The 16,912-nt window shown below is 40.1% G+C and overlaps 1 protein-coding gene across 1 annotated transcript in view; it reads right to left on the bottom strand.

Annotated features, from left to right (window-relative positions):
* The window catches only part of GSTCD (glutathione S-transferase C-terminal domain containing), a gene marked incomplete at its 3' end in the record, with an annotated part of 150,044 nt that overhangs the window by 24,516 nt on the left and 108,616 nt on the right, over positions 1-16,912 (bottom strand). The gene's annotated exons all lie outside the window — the stretch shown is intronic.

Genomic DNA, 16,912 nt, shown 5'->3' on the forward strand with positions numbered 1-16,912 from the left:
CCTTCTCAGACACATTGCAAAGATTACCTACCTTCAACATATTGATTAAATATCCTTATAGATGAATTTATAAGTAATAAATAAAATATTTCTATTATTTAATAGACCATCCTTGAACTCTGAATTCTTTTGGGTAGAATAACTCAGAAACCCTGAGATATGGGTATCCCATTATCTGAACTATATCAAGAGTTACTATATTCAGAGAGAGACTAGATTTTCCCTTTCCCATTTTGAAGCTTTCTTTCCTCATGAGTCAGACATAGAAATTTAATGCAATTAGAGATTAAGATAGAGCATTTCTAAGTATAAAATGCCTTGGGTCCAGTAGCATGAAAACATCTTAACTTCCCTCGCAAAAGCCAGTAGGTAAAAATATCTTCAGAAGGATGAATAACTATTTGTTTTTACATATTTTAAGTGCATTTTTTACAAGTGGTTTGATAAAATATTATTCAAATTGTTTTTACATATTTTAAATGCATTTTTTACAAGAGTGGTTTGATAAAAATTATTCAAAGATATCCTTGATATTTTAACATGGTATTTTTTTCTATTTTTTCTATGGTATTTTTTCTATTTTTCTTCTTTTTGTTACTAAATTAAATAACAAATTAGAAAAAATTTACTTTAGAAAAATATAGAAAATTATAATCTCATAATTCAAAGGTAACATTTATAGCCATAAAATTTAATTTCCTAGCCAGATAAACATATTATAAATATCTTTTTATGTCAGTATGTTTGTTTCTATAATATTTCTATACTGTTTCTATACTGCTTTAGGGGATGCATAGTATTCTACTGATAATACACTATAATTCATGTAACTATTCCTTACTCTAATGATGTGATCACCATACAGCTGACTACTTAAGCAAATTCTTAATTATTTAGCATGGCCCAATTTTAATTTTAATTTTTTTTTTTTTTTTTTTTTTTGGTGGTACTGGGGTTCCTGGAAGCCCTTCTGCCTCTGGGCTTCACTCCCAGACCTATTTTTTATATTTTCTTTATTTGGAAACAGGGTCTCTTACGCCAGTATGGCTGGCTCCGAACCAGCGTGATCCTCCTGTCTCCGCCTCCCAAGCGCGGGGATTACAAGCGTGCGCCACCACGCCTGGCTCAATTTTAATTTAATTTAATTTTTAAAATTTATTTTATTTATTTTTCTTTTTTTCAATTTTAATTTTAAACATGAAGAGGGTACAAATTAATAGTCTGGTGACTTCATTTGTGAAGACAGTTTAATGTGATTTAAAAAAGTTATCTTCATTTTTTTTTTTTCTGTATTAAGGATGGAATCCAGGGGCATTCTACCTCAGATCTACAGAGTTGCAAAGGACCTCACTAAGCTGAGGCTGGCTGAGAACCCAGATCCTCCTGTCTCAGTCTCCCAAATGCTGAAATTACAAGTGTGTGCCACCATGCCCAGCTTCATCTTTATATTTTTAATAATATAATTGTAAAAGTTTAAACAAACAGGAAGTGAAAGACTCTCTAATCCTACCCTTCATAGAAAACCACTCCTAAGACATTTTATTATGACAATTTCAAACATATCGTACTTTTGAAAGCATGTTACAGTGAGCACCTCTGTATTAGTCACTTTTTCATACTATAATAAAATATCCAAGATGAGCTACTTAAGAAGAAAAACATATATTTAGCTCACAGTTTTAGATGTTCAAAGTCCTACCAGCTCAGTGCTGGCTGTTGTGAGGGCCTATGACATGGTGAAGCAGAAAGCTTGGGAAAGACTTGTCTCAGACTCTGGCTTTTATATTAGCTTGCCCTGAAAAGAACTCATTCCAGAAGACCAGTGATTTCCTTCTGAGGGCAATGCCTTCAGTGACCCTATGACCTCCCACTAGGGAGTATCTCTTACAGGTTCCACACCACTTCCCAGTAGCACCATCCAAACCATGCCTTTTTCATCCTTCCACATAGATGTTATCCGTAACAACTCACTGAACTTGGCTTATCACTTCAATCTAGCCATTCCTCTAACCATCCCAATATGCCTTTTATTTTTTATGGCAATGCAGATTTAACTTGGAGGAAGGACATGAACAGAGGAGAACGAAGGGGTAGAGTGGGGGGAGTCTTCGGAGGCTCTTTGGAGAACTAGCGTTACAAATACTGCTGTAGAAGCCATTGTGAGGCAAGGAACCTTTATGATGTTTCTTTCTTTGTTATTTGTGGACTTCAAAACAGTTCCTAGCCAAAGGATTTTATAAGAGAAAGTCAGAAGGAATTATCTTTTTGTTAGGGACAAGAATATAGGAAAGGAAAGCATATTAAATGGAATATCTAATAGCAAATCCTATACCATTTTTCTATTAGAAATTTAGAATTACCTAACTTACTTAGGTCTATTTCAAGAGCAAATGTTGATAAAGATCTGTTTTTCCTGCTAAGCCTGCATCTTTACATATAAAAAAACTTCATGCTAAAATGAAGGTTGAAGGCAAAGACATACTTTTCAGGGTTGTGTTTAAGTAGAGAGACTATTAAGTTGCACATAATATTCACAGAGATTGAGCTAAAAATACAGCAGCCAGATGCCTAAATGCTTTAAGGGAAAATTGCTTCTAATAAAGCATTCCCTCTTTCATTCCAGTTTTATGAAGCTCCTGGAAACATGAACAGGATCTAAAATATATTCAACAAGGTAAAAAGTGGTATTTGGAGATATGGTATTAATTTAAAAATCACATCCTACTGTCTATTTTTATCCAGTAACCTTGTGACTAAGACACATTCGAAGCATAAAATTACGGTGTACTTTTAGCTCAACTAAAACATGGTGATTCTTTAGGTGCAATGAAAAAAAGAAACACAAGAGTAGAATATTTTCATACAAATGGTGCCATTTGTTCTGTGATATAATTTGTCTGCAATAGAGGCTGCCTAATTTAAGTTAGAAGGTAACTGATTATTTAGACAACTTTAGTGTTGTTTGTATTGCTTCCAAAGAAAGTAAAGGAGCTAACTGTTAGGCTAAGGAGAAGCCATGTTTAAATACCAGCAATTCAAGTCAGGCCAAAATAACATAAATGCAAAAAAAAAAATCACTGGAAATGTACACACGTGCAGCCAGAATATGTACTCAGTCTAATAATTTATGTCTAAAACCAGGCAGCTCCTAATGTTTTTGTTTCTTAACCTAAAGGAACAAAGTACCTTATATGTTAAAACTTAATTTTAAAAGGAAAATGGTGAATTGGATACATATTAGACTTTACCACAGATTTTTTTGCTATTTGTTTTTAAAGCATTTCAAAAACTATATTCTGTGAATATTTAAAAATATAATTAAAAATGGAGACAAAAACAAATAAGTCTAGAGACTTGTTTTGTGACACTGGGAATTGAACTCAGGGGCATTCAACCCCTAAATTACACCCAGTCCCTTTTTTATTTATTTATTTTTACTTAAAACAGGGTCTTGCTAAGTTGCTGAGGCTGTCCTTGAACCTGTGATCCTATTTTAGCCTAACAAACACTGAAATTTCAGGTATTCGCTACTATGCCTGGCTGGAGATTTTTTTTTTTTTTTAAAAACATACATCTGGCTTGAAAAGCTATAAAATCAAGAAAGAAAAAGCAAATTCCTTCAACAAAAATCTATATAGCATATATCATTCTTCTGGAGAAGGTGTAAGACAACTGAATACATAGGTTTACACTTTGATGCATAAGAGAGAAGGTAATGACCACAAATTTTAATGTTTAAAAAGAGCCTTGATTAATAGCATTGAGAAAGACAAGGTGATGAATGGTTCTTTATTATTTTTATAGAGCAATGGACAGGGAATCCCAGGTTCCACTCCCAGCATAGCTGCAGTTTTCACAACTGGAACAGTCACTAAGGTACTTCATATACACCCACACATGTTCACCTGCTAAGGGCATATCCCCTCCAAATGAATAAGACATAATCCCTGTCTTTAAGGAACTAAAAGGGTACCAAAAGGGTACCTAAGAAGGTATGCATGTTAATTTTGTGCAAAGGTATTTGTACTGAATATGAAGTACTAATAGCTTGAGATATTAGAGAGGATTTTACTGGGACTATGGGTATTTTGGTTGACCCTTTAAAAAGGGGTGCAAAAATCTATCAGACAGAATGGTCAGGGAAGGTTATGACTAAACCAGTCTGGCTTATCTAGAGAAAATCACCATGAGCTCAGTTGTGCTTGAGATGAGGGATCGAATGGGGAGGTAGTAGAAGACTGACTAGACCTGGAACTGTAGGTATAGCTAGAAGGAAAAGGGTATTGCTTATTATTTTCCCTCTCTGTGCTAAGAAACATGGCCTTGCTTTAATATTTTAATGTGCTTAGACCTCCTCAGAGGCTAATGCTACCAAAAAACCCAGCACTGATATTTTTCATTATTTCATGCTATTTTTTTTTAAATAAAGCTAGTTGGGATCATTTTTATTCTTGATAGAATACATCTTCAAATGAGATAAAATTACTTACAGTATTCTCTGGGACATCCAACTTTAGCTGATGCTCAGTCATTAGTGATGTAGTTAAGAAAAAATAGAATCAACTTAATTATAGTGTCATTTTGAAACCTGGTGTTCTAGATGGAGAAATCTGGACACTCTATTGGAATCTCCTCACTTTCTTTCCAGGCTCCTGAAGGGGAAGCCTTGATATAATTCTACAGCGCTATGCTCATCACCTTCTTTTTGTGCCATAGCTAATCTCTGAGTTGTGCTTTACCTGAGTATATTACGGAAGCCCCTTCCAAATCTACCCATTGAAATATCGCTCCTTATTTAAATACCTTTAAGGCTTCCCTCTACTTTTAAAGGGGGAAATCTTGACATAATAGATATTCAGTATATTTTAATAAATACAATTTTTCTTCAATTGTGACTTAAACTCTATTTCCAGATACTGAGTGTTAATTTTTACAGATATTAAATATGAAAACAGGTTTGATATCCATATTATATTTGCTGAAATAATAAAAGAGGTCAATTATGAAACAGTGTTCCAATTAAGGAGGGCAGGACAAAGTTTCTGATAATTCTTGTGAGGTAAAAAGGAAGTGGCTATTTAAAGCTGTATGAAGAGCCTGGCGTGGTGCTGCATGCTTGTAATCCCAGCATTTGGGAGGCTGAGACAGGAGGATTGCTACTTAGGCCCTTTGCAACTCAGTGAGACCCTGTCTCAAAATAAAGAATAAAGAATAAAATAAAGAATACAAAGATAGGGCTGGGGGCATAGCTCAGAGGTAGAATGCCTCTGAGTTCCTTCCCCAGCACCGCAAAATAAATAAATAAAATAAAATAAAGCTGTATGAATAGACTTTAAATGTTAGAATGTCAGGAACAGAATTCCTACAGCTACTTCCAAGATGCATGAAACTAAGAAGCAACATAGAATTTAGGGGCACTTTAGTGGCAATTTCATTTTAAATTTTGGAGATAGCATGCTGGAAATAGTAAAACTCTAAAATAATCCTTTCATTTTTATGTGCGCGTGCGTGCGTGCGTGTGTGTGTGTGTGTGTGTGTGTGTGACTTCATGAAAGGAGAAATTCAAATGGCCAATAAATACATGAAAAAATGTTCAACATCACTGGCAATCAGAGAGATGAAAATCAAAACTACCCTGAGATTTCATCTAACTCCAACTAGAATGGCAATCATTCAAAACACAAACAATAACAAATGCTGGCGAGGATGTGGAGAAGTGGGAACTCTAAAACATTGTTAGTGGGATTGCAAATTAGTGCAACCACTTTGGAAAACAGTATGGAGAATCCTCAGAAGAATGGGAACAAATCTACCATTCGATCCAGCAATACACTCCTGGGTATCTACCCAAAAGATAGGAAACCAAACTACCAAACTAATGCATGTGTATCTGTGTTCATAGCTGCACAATTCACCATAGCCAAACTATGGAACCAGCCAAGATGTCCATCAACAGATGAATGGATTACAAAACTGTGGGATATGTACACAATGGAATTTTACTCAGTCATAAAAAAAATACAATTGCAGTATATTCAGGGAAATGGATGGACCTTGAGGACATTATACTAAGTGAGATTAGTCAGTTGCAAAAAGTAAGGAATTGGATGCTTTCCCTAATATGTGAAAGCTAGGGTGAATGGGGTCATAGGAACTCTAGGTGAAAAAGGAAATCCTATAGAGGAGCAAATAAGGCAACCTAACTATGGGGATTGGAGAGGGGGAGAAGGAAACTCTTTAAAGCGCATGATGTACTTATTCATATAGAAGTCAACCCCTAAACCAAGCATGGGAGGGAGTGAGGTGGGGACTGGGTGGAGGCTGGCTGGGTGATGTGTGCATTTATGCCTACACAAGTTTTTTTTTTTTTTTAACCCCATTATGATGTATAAATACAATGCAGTAATAAAAATTAAAAACAAAGGATTGAATCCAGGTGTGTTCTACCTTTGAGCTATACTTCTAGCCCTATTTTACTTTTTATTTGGAAACAGGGTCTCACTAAGTTGTTGGGGCTGACTGTGAACTTGTGATTCTCCTGTCTCAGCCTACCATGTACTGCGACTACAGGTGTGCACCATCCCTGGCTCATTTTTATATTTTTTTAAAGAACCAATTAAAAGTCTGTTTTTTTTTTTTTTTTTTTTTTTTTTTTTAGGTCTGGGGATGGAACCAAGGGGCATTTGACCTCTGAGCTACACCCCTTGCCTTTTATCCTTTTTCTTTTCTTTTTTCTTTTTTCTTTTTTTTTTTTTTTTTTTGGTGGTACTGGGGTTCTTCTTGGAAACCCTTCTACCTCTGAGTTACAGTCCCAGACATATTTTTATATTTTTTATTTGGAAACAGGGTCTCTTAAGCCAGAGAGGCTGGCTTCGATCCAGCGAGGCTGGCTTCAAACCAACGCGATCCTCCTGTCTCCACCTCCCAAGCTTGGGGATTACAAGCCTGAGCCACCACGCCCTGTGGTACTTTATCCTTTATTTTGAAACAGGGTCTCATTGAGTTGCAGAGGGCCTCACTAAGTAGCTGAGGCTGTCCGCGAACTGCGATCCTCCGGTCTCAGCCTCTCGAATGCTGGGATTACTAGAGTGAGCCACCACACCCGGCCAAAAAAACAATCTTTATAAAAATAAAAAAATTAAAGCCAGTTGAGCCGGGCGGGGTGGCGCACACTTGTAATCCCAGCATTCGGGAGGCTGAAGCCGGAGGATCGCGATTCACAGACAGCCTCAGCTACTTAGTGAGGCCCTCTGCAACTCAGTGAGACCTGGTTTCAAAATAAAGAATAAAAAATAGGGCGGGGGTGGTGGTGTAGCTCAGAGGTCGAATGCCCCTGGGTTCCATCCCCAAATCCACAAAAAAAAAAAAAAAGCCAGTTGAAGGCTAGCACACTAAATTTCTTAGTCACCTTGGCCTTGAAACAAAAATATCCTTGCAATAGTGGATAAGAATCACTTGATATCTTCAACCTCATTCATGCACCCTACTGTTTTAGGCTATGAAATCAGCAACAGTATAACAGTGCGATAGTATTTTCATTGGGCAATTTTGTAATGTAACTATTGGAGCATTGAATAATTATCAATTAAAAAGATAGAAGAGTTCAGGAGGAATTCATAATATTAAAATAAGCCAATTTATATTTCCTTACTGGAAAATGATGTCATAAATATTATTCTCAATCAGTCTTTCAACAAATAAGCCAAACAACATGGCTTACTTAGAAAATGTTAGGGATACAAAGATGTATGATACTTGACTTTTGTCCTTAATGGACTTATACCTTGTGTACTTAGTACAAAACATTGTATTTGAACTTATGGAATACATCTTATTAACTATATTGTTCAATATATTTTAAAGTCATTTAATAACTATAATTTATAAAAAATCCATATGACTTTCATTAAAGCTTTTGAAATGATTAAGACTTTCTACTTCTGATGCTTTACAATTAATTAAGCACTTGCATACTTGATATATCCTCTAACCTCAAAACTGCCAGGTGGTTAGGCTGGGCAACATTTTCATTATTTTACAAATGAAGACACTGAGCACTAAAGAGTTTGCTCAAACTTAGCATGTGCTCAAGGACACTGAGCTGATAAGTAGGGAAACTGGAATTCTAATGAAGCATTTTGAACTTCAAGCTCAGTCTTTCCCACAGGCTCAATCTGGTACTTCTAAAACATATGACTTTGATTAATTGAGATTTCAGAATTTCAGTGTAGGTTCCTTTTTTATGTGTGAAAGTTAGTTCAAGGAAATGAGGTGCCGTGTAGCAGGAAAGTGGGCGATTTTCCTAGTAATTAAATCTCAGGGAAAAAATTAAATTCTTCAGAATCAGTCATAAAATGCATTTTATTTTAGTTTTTTCTCTAAATAAAATTTCAAAGAACAGGCTTACCAGTAAAAACGATCAATTTAAGTTTTGAACACAGTGTTTCAGAAAAAGGCATTAGAGGTCTCATAAATCACTCTGTTTAATGAACTGACCTTTGATTGTCACCCTTTCTAGAAAGGAACCATTTCTCCACCTTGGGACTGTAGCAACCTTTTTTTGATTTTATAGAAAAGTGACATGGGGAGGTTGAGCAATCAATTTGTTGCAAAATCAGATTACCCAAGAGGAAAGAAATGAAAATAGGTTGGGAAGATCTTTAATGTTACTCTACTGTAGATGCTGACTAAAAATAGCATGTACCTCTTACCTTCCCACATCTATCTCTAAGACATCTTTTTTTTTTTTATGGTACTGGGGATGGAACCCTTCTAATTCTGGGCTTCACTCCCAGACCTATTTTATATTTTTATTTGGAAACAGGGTCTCTTAAGCCAGAGAGGCTGGCTTTGAACCTGCGCGATCCTCCTGTCTCCGCCTCCCAAGCGTGGGGATTATAAGCGTGGGCCACTATGCCCGGCCTAAGGCATCTTTTAAAAAGCTGATAACTAAAAATGTGTAGGCAAGATGCTGGGTTGAGAGACAGTTGAAAAAAGTATAGCCATATTATTTACCAAGTCAAAGCTTCTGCTTTGTTTATAGGAGGGCTTAGATACAGTAAATAATAGAAATTTGAAAATCTTATTTCTGAAGTTTTTCCCTGAGACGAACAAAACATTTTGAATTCAGAATACCATCATTCAAATACTACTTATACTACACAAAGTAACATTACTTTGCTCTGGTATTTTTTTTTAAAGTCTACAATATCTTCCAAGTTGTCCACAAGACCAAACTGAAGTGCTTTAATAACAAAAAATTAGAAAACTGTTTCCTTTCCTTTTCAGAGGGTTAACAGGAAGAGATATCTTAATAGTTTCATTTACTTTTTGAGTTCAAGTAATACTCCATTGGCTTCCAATTTGGGGTGTTTCACAGTAATTATGTTAAGTCATATTCTTGTAGCCCAAAATGATGAGTGCTAACTTTTCCAGAGCCAAGGAACTTTTTAAAAAAAATAGCCTCTTCCATGCATCACATATTATTTTTCATAATCTTCTTGTTTGGCTTTTTCATTTTCTTCTTTGATATTTTTATATCTTTCATTTCTTTAAAATGGTGACTATCTATAGTGACACAGCCCGAAATCCTTTGGAAATATCCTACTATATTGATAAACCATATTCCCAGTGAGACATGGTATCTGTGCCCTTGAACTTGAGCATTATACAGCTTAGGCTGTATAATACAGAAACAGCATTGTCCCCTTTCTCTTGTTTGAGATGCTGACTCTTGGAACACAGAACTGTGTTCTAAGAAGTCAAGGCTTCCCACTGATGCTGTGTGGAAAACAGACAAGCTTTCCCGGCAAGCTTCACCCAACTCGCAGTGCTGTGAATAAAATTCTTAACTGTCCTGAAAAAAAAAACACTTCATTATGTGATGGTTATTTATGAAATTGAGCACAGTAACTCAACATTGGCCTTGCAAAGGTTATCATCATTAAACAGTATTTACTGGGGATATATATTTACCGGGGAATGAATATATATATATGTATATGTATATGTATATATATATAAAATAGTATTTATGGGGGCATAAATATAGATGGGGGCATATGTATATAGTGCTAGATACTATGACAATAACCAAACTGATAGGTTGGGTCCCCTTCCACTCCCCACATGGGCAAACTGGCATTTTCCCACCTCGCTAACCCCCACGCCTAGACCCCAGCTACCTAAATGCCCTCGCTTCCTCTCTTGGGTGACTGCTGACTGATAAATGCTGACAGACCTTGCCTGGAGAGCAAAATAAAAAGTGCCTGGTCCCACACCCCTTTGGTGAATTTTGGCTTCCTTGCGACCCCCCGCCCCCAACTCAATTTCAATGTTATATCTGGGGCTGAAACCCAGGAAAAGGGTCTTCCTCTCCCTCTCTGAGCCCCCTGTGGCTCCCTAGTGGACCGACTTGCTGGGCCCCTGAGGAGAGCCCTCCTCTCTACTTCCTGGAACTTGGACTCTCCAACCCTTGATTGGACCGACCGCTCTCAGACAGGGTGAGTTGCCTTCCCTTCTTCTGGTTGGCGGGTCATCGCCTCTGGCTTCTTTGTTCAAATGGGCAGCCATATCAGAATTGTCCCGGGACAACCAGGTTGTCCGCCTTTAGCCCTGAGAAGGGAGTGGAGACGTTCCTCCTGTCCTTTTGGCCTCATTCCCAGACGTTGATCAGTATAACAGGGGTGCCTGTCTCCTGATCTTCATTCTCGCCTTCAGACCAGACATGGGAAATCAAAATTCCAAAACAGATCCCCAGTTCCCTTTGGGTTGTCGCCTTGCCAATCTCTGGACCCTGGGGCTGTTGGAGGATTTATGCCCTAAGTGCCTCCATTTCTATTGTAACATGGCATGGCTTCAGTACGAATTGGATAATGGGTCTCAATGGCCTGAAAACGGAACTCTGGATTTCAATATCCTGACAGATCTCAGCAACTTTTGTAAGTGATTAGAAGTCTCTTATGTCCAGACCTCCTTTTTCTTGCGCTCCTATCCCTCTCTTTGTTCTCACTGTTCTATCACTCATATCCTGCTGGCTCAAGACACCTCTACCCGTTCTACCCAACCTCCATCCCCTGTCTCTCATCAGCTGCCATTTCTGATTCTGCTGAGTCATAGATGCCATCTTCTGATTCCACCTCTGACCCTCAAGATCTCTCCTTACTGCCCCAACCACTGTCTTAGCCTACAGCAAATCTCCCTTTACCACCAGAGTCTACCACCCCAAACCCAGTTCCCACCATCTACCCCTCCCTCTAGGATCTCCACCCACCATCGAAGCTCCTTCTGATGGCCTATCATCCTAAACTATTCCTTTCCCACCTGCCATTCTCGCTTAAGAAACTAACCCTTATGTCCCCCTCACCTTCCCCCATAAGTCACCAAACCAGTCCAAGGACCCCCCCTCCTCTCTTGGCCCCACTTCTCAAGGTGGCTGGTACGGAGGGTGTGGTCTGTGTCCATATCCTCTTCTGCCTCCTGGACCTTCCCCAAATTAAAAAAAACTGGGTTCTTTCCCCATCAATCCATCCAGTTTTATTAAGGAATTCCAATATCTTGCTCAAGTATATGATCTCACATGGCAGGATCTTCATGTTATTTTAACCTGTGCCTTAACTCCTGATGAACAAAATCATACCTTAAAGGCTGCCCAAGAACAGGTTGAGCAGGCCTATTTGACTAACCCTGCCCTCCCTACTGGGACAGCCATGGCACGTTCTGAGAATCCTCATTGGAATTACCAGCTAGCCCCAAATGGTTGGGGTGAGGGAATAAAAGAGAGAGACAATATGATTTCATGCCTCTTTGATGGCATGCAGGCCAACTCCTATAAGGAGGTTAACTAGACAAACTCAAGGAAATCACCCAAGGTCTAGATAAAAAAACAAAACAAAACAAAACAAACAAACAAACAAAAAAAACCAGCTGTTTTTTTTTTTTTTTAATTGACTTCAGGAGACTTTCACCTTCTATACTTGCTTAGATCCATATACTGAGGTGAGATCTGTGGTGTTGGCAACCCATTTTATTGGGCAATCTGCCCCTGGCATTTGCAAAAAATTTAAAAAGACAGAGGACTGCCCTCAGATCTCTATTCGAGATTTGCTAACTATGGCCTTTAAAGTTTTTAATTCCCGAGAAGAACAGGCTGAGTGGAGCATACATTCTGGCTCCACCAGAAGGTAGATTTGCAAGCCCATGCCTTGGTAGCTGCCCTACAGCTGGTGGTGGTGGCTCAGCCCTCTGAATGATGAGTGCCACCTAGAGGTGGAGGACAGCAACAACAAGCACCTCCAGGAGTTTGCTTCAAGTGCAGCAAGGAAGGACACTGTAAGCACTGTCCTCAGCCATGCACATCACCCAGACTGTACCCAGTGTACAGCTAGGAGGGCCACTGGAAAAGTGATTGCCCTTGGAAAAGCGGTGAGCCCCAGACAGATGCTTCAACACAGGGGGAGCACCCTTCCAGAACAGGCCCCACCACTGGCCCTACTTAGTCTGGCTGAAGATTGATGGCTACTGGACTTGTCAGTCCCGATCACCCTTGCTGAGCCCAGGGTAACTCTCGAGGTAGCAGGTAAGCCAATCTCCTTTTGGGTCAACACAGAAGCTACCTATTTGGTCTTCCATCCTTTGGGGGTCCCAGTTTTCCTTCTCCAATCTTGGCATAAGGGATTGACAGTAAGCTCTCCTGCTCATGCACTACAGGACCTCTCTCTTGCCACTTGGAAAACCATATGGTTGCTCATCAATTCCTTATTATCCTTCCATTATCTAACTCCCTTTTAGGAAGAGACTTTTTAATTAAAATTGGGGCCAAACTTTCATTTCTTTCCTTCGCCACTTCTGTACCCCCTAACATGCTTTAAATTGCTGTTTTACAAAGACCAGATGACCAAGCCTCCCCTCTCTACTACTACTCCCCTCCCCACCACTACTCTGGTTGTGGCAACCCACCAAACCCCAGTTCAAATTGTCCTCCATGACCGCACTATTTTCCCTGCCTGCTTCCAGTTTTCCATATCCCTCCATCACCGATGTGGGCTTAAATCCATCATTTCTCATCTCCTTGCCCAGGGGCTATTCATCCCCATTGATTCCTCTTAAATTACTCCCATTCTCCCAGTTAAAAAGCCTAATGGGATCTATTGCTTAGTCTAAGACCGATGCTTACTCAAAGATGCAGTGGTCCCAATCCACTCAGTTGTCCCTAATGCCTATACCCTTTTTATCTCAGATTTCCCCCACTACCAATCATTTCTCTGTTACTGATCTCAAGAAAGGTTTTTATATTATTCTTCTACATCTTGAGCCATATCCCCTTTTACCTTTACGTGGGAAGACCCTGAAACACAGGTCGCTCAACAATTAACTTGGACTGTTTTTCCCCAAGGTTTCGGAGATAGCTCAAACCTCTTTGGCCAGGCTCTAGCACAAGACATTCTCTAGTGCCCCTTGAGTCCTAGTTCCCTTTTACAATATGTAGATGATCTTCTACTTTGTAGTCCCTCCCTTGAAATGTTCAAACAGCACACGGCCCTTCTCCTAAGTTTTCTTGGAAGTAGGGGTTACAGAGTAGCCCCACATAAAGCCAAGTTATCGGTGCCAGAGTTACAATACTTAGACCTATATCTCACCCCAAACACCTGTAGACTAACTGTTGACCAGGTCTTGCAGCCACCCACTTCAGCCGACCAAATCCAATCTTTCTTGGGCTTTGTGGGATTCTTCCAACTTTGCCATTTTAGCTAAACCACTATATGAGGCAACCAAAGAAATCCCAAATGGCCCCCTCACCTCACCCTTGTCTGTTTGCCGAACCTTCCTTGCTTTTCAGGAAGCCCTCCTTAAATCCCTTCCCTGGCACTCCCCAATCCTACTAAGGCCTTTCTGCTATACACTGATGAGAAGCAAAGGATAGCCATGGAGTGCTTACTCAAGCCCTGTGACCAACTCAGGCACCAGTGGCCTACTTATCCAAATAGCTTGACCCCACTACTTGTGGGTGGACACTGCCTTCAGGCTCTGGGAGCAGCTACTGTGCTCACAAAAATGGCTCTGAAAACTTGTCTGCAGCTGCCCCTGCAATTTTTTTCCCTACATAGGCTCCAGAATTTACTGTCTTCTCAAGAACTTCCTCTTCTAAACCCTTCCCACATGCAGGAACTTTGTTGTTCATAGAAAACCTGACATTAGATGTCCCACTCCCTAGCTTTCAACCCAGTCACTCTTCTACCACTAGGCCAGGGTCTAAGTCCTGATTCTTATTCCCTTGATTTTCAGTCCTGGGTGGATATGATTGAGGCCCTACCTAAACCCTGAGCAGACCTTCAGGATACCCCTCTTCTTAATCCAGATGTTATCTATTTTGTTGATGGCAGCTCTGTCCCTGACACCAGGGGCAAGAGGAGAGCAGCCTATGCAGTGGTCACCCTAACTCAAGACATGAACTGATTGCCCTAATCCAAGCTCTACACCTGGCAAAGAATAATCAGGCAAACATATATACTGATTCTACATTGTTTTAATAGCACACTATTGTGCCTCAATTTGGAGAGAGCAGGGATTTCTCTCCACTAAAAGCTCACCCATTATTAATGCCACCCTAATTTTTTTTAATTTTTATTTTTGGTGGCACTGGGGTTCCTGGAAACCCTTCTACCTCTGGGCTATACTCCCAGACCTATTTTATATTTTTATTTGGAAACAGGGTCTATTAAGCCAGTGCAGCTGGCTTCAAACCTGTGCGATCCTCCTGTCTCTGCCTCCCAATAATGCCACCCTAATTAAGAAGCTCCTAGACTCCCTCTCTCTGTCATCTCAGTTGGCCATCATCCACTGTAGGGGCCACCAGGCAGACTCCTCTTGGTTGCCAAAGGAAACTATAAAAGTGATGGCAAGACAACTGTCACAACAACCCCAACCAAGCCCACTGGCCCATCTTATAAACTTGGGGGATCCTACTCAGAGGATGGATGGCTTATAATACAGAACAAAACTGCCCTGCCCGAGGCTCAGGTCAAAGTGGTCATTAACCTAATATATAATTCCCTACACATTGGGCCTACAGCACTTAAGCATTTCCTAAATTCCTTGTTTTATTCTCCCCTCCTGCAACAGGTGATTAGTAAAGTCAGTGCTTCCTGTTTTACTTGTGCCACTGTTTCTCCCCAAGGAGGCCTACCAACCACCTCTTTTCCTACCCACCAAATGAGAGTACATTTGCCAGGACAGGACTGGCAAATTGATTTTACCCATATGCCCTTGCACAAAAAAACTAAATATCTTCTTACCATGGTCGACACCCTAACAGATTGCATAGAGATTTTCCCTTCAAAGGAAGAGACTGCCAGCACAGTGGCCAATGCTCTATGCTTGGACATCATCCCTCAGTTTGGACTCCCTAATTTGTTTCAGTCTGATAATGGACTAGCTTTCACTTCTAAAGTTACCCAATAGGTGGCACAGGCCCTTGGCATTTCTTGGAAGCTCCACATTCTATATCAATGACAGTCATCAGGAAAGGTAGAAAAAATGAATGGCATTCTTAAAAACCATCTAACAAAACACTCCCTGGAGCTGCGGGTGTCATGGCTTGAACTCCTACTGCTGGCTCTGGCCTGCACATGGGCCGCTCCTTCGAAGCCCACCTTCATGAGCCCCTTTGAATTGCTGTATGGTTGCCCTTTTTTGCTTTCTCACTCACTCCCTTTGGGTCCCTCCCTTGGCTTTCTTTTTCCTTGTCTTTTCTCAGGTGCCCTTTGGGAACACACTGACTGATATCTTCTCCAACCTGACTCTAAAGAAGTAGCTTCACATTCTGCAGCCAAAGCCCTTACATCAGGAGACCAAGTCCTTCTCAAATCGATTCAACCAAAACATTTCCAACTATGTGAACTGGGCCCTTCACAGTGATCCTCACCACACATACTCCTGCCAAACTGCTGGGTGAACCCAACTGGCATCATCTAACTTGGCTAAAAGGGGCCCTGTTACAACAGACTTATGAAAAATTTTCCTGTACAGTATTGGGGTCCACTAAGCTCCATTTTTTTTTGCATAACTCTCTTTAATGCTTTTATTTCAGCAGGCCCACCTGTTTATATCTGGAATTTACCGTGCAGGAGACCTATTTGTCCCTCAAAACCGTTGGACCAACTACGAGGCAGGATCAGGGCAGTGCTTTCTCTCTGGATGCCAGACAGCCATAAGTATTGAACTCTCTCTAAAATCCGTTACCAATGATCCTGACCCAAAGGCATGTTTTCCATTTGAAGACTGACCCATATTGCCTAATCCAGGTAGAGGTTTACAGTGGATGCTACAAAGCCTACTGCAACATGCACAGAATCAAACTAAATTATCCTGAAGTGCTAGGGTCAGGGAAAAAATTAGTCCCCAAATAGTCTATCATGGGTACAGAACAAACACTAATAAGGTCATACTCAAGATCTATGACCCATGGGACCAAAGATGAGCTTCAGGAGTGACAGGCAAACTGTACTGGTCTGGGTTTGCATCAGGACTGTCAGGCTTGATATATATCTCCTGTGCCTATATGCTGGCCAGTGTCCAGCTGCAGGTTCACACCAACATTCTGGACTCAGAACAAACCCTGCAGGAACAGCTTCTATCCACATGAACCATCTCTACCTGAAAATTTGGTCCAACTGTCAAGTTTTTAAACACATCCCAGGTCTAGTCAGATGTCAACCACTGCTTTAGTTGCACCTCCTTGCACAGACCCCTCCTGGCAGCAGTGCCTTGGCCCCCATAAATGAGACACATACTGCAGCTTGCCAAAACTCCTTAACAAATGTTCCCTTGTGGATCTCAGGGTTAAATGGGTCTAATCCTGTTCAGTGTTATGGAAACCCAGGTTCCACAACTGACCTCCCCATTCAAACCAGAA

The sequence above is a fragment of the Muscardinus avellanarius genome, assembly GCF_963383645.1.
Source record: "Muscardinus avellanarius genome assembly, chromosome: 6".
NCBI lineage: Eukaryota > Metazoa > Chordata > Mammalia > Rodentia > Gliridae > Muscardinus > Muscardinus avellanarius.